The following is a 566-nucleotide window of genomic DNA, read 5'->3' as shown; positions in this document are numbered from 1 at the left end:
ACACACACACAGAGTCACTCACACAGACACACGCAGAGTCACTCACATAGATACACACACAAAGTCACTCACACAGACACACACACAGAGTCACTCACACAGACACATGCAGAGTCACTCACACAGACACACGTAGAGTCACTCACACACACTCAGAGTCACACAGACACACGCAGAGTCACTCACATAGATACACACACAGAGTCACACAGACACATGCACACAGAGTTGCTCACACATACCCACGTGCACACACAGTCACTCACACACACACCTGAACATGGAGTAACTCACACAGACACATGCACACAGAGTTGCTCACACAGACACTCTCACAGGCACATGCACAGAGCCCCTCACACAGATACCACACACAGACTCCCTCCCTTGTGTACCTTCACAATGCTGGAGGGACTGACTCATACTCCTCTATACCCAGCCTTAGAAACACACACATCCTTGGCTCTGAAAAGAAAGACGAACATGCAGACTCACGCTTAAAGAGACACAGACAGGGAACACACATGCTAAGGTGGACAGACACCTCCCCCAAGCGCGCACATACA

This window comes from Otolemur garnettii, unplaced genomic scaffold (assembly GCF_000181295.1).
Source record: "Otolemur garnettii isolate 467f Iridium unplaced genomic scaffold, OtoGar3 scaffold00046, whole genome shotgun sequence".
In the NCBI taxonomy this organism is placed as follows: Eukaryota; Metazoa; Chordata; class Mammalia; order Primates; family Galagidae; genus Otolemur; species Otolemur garnettii.
This window is presented reverse-complemented; position numbering follows the sequence as displayed.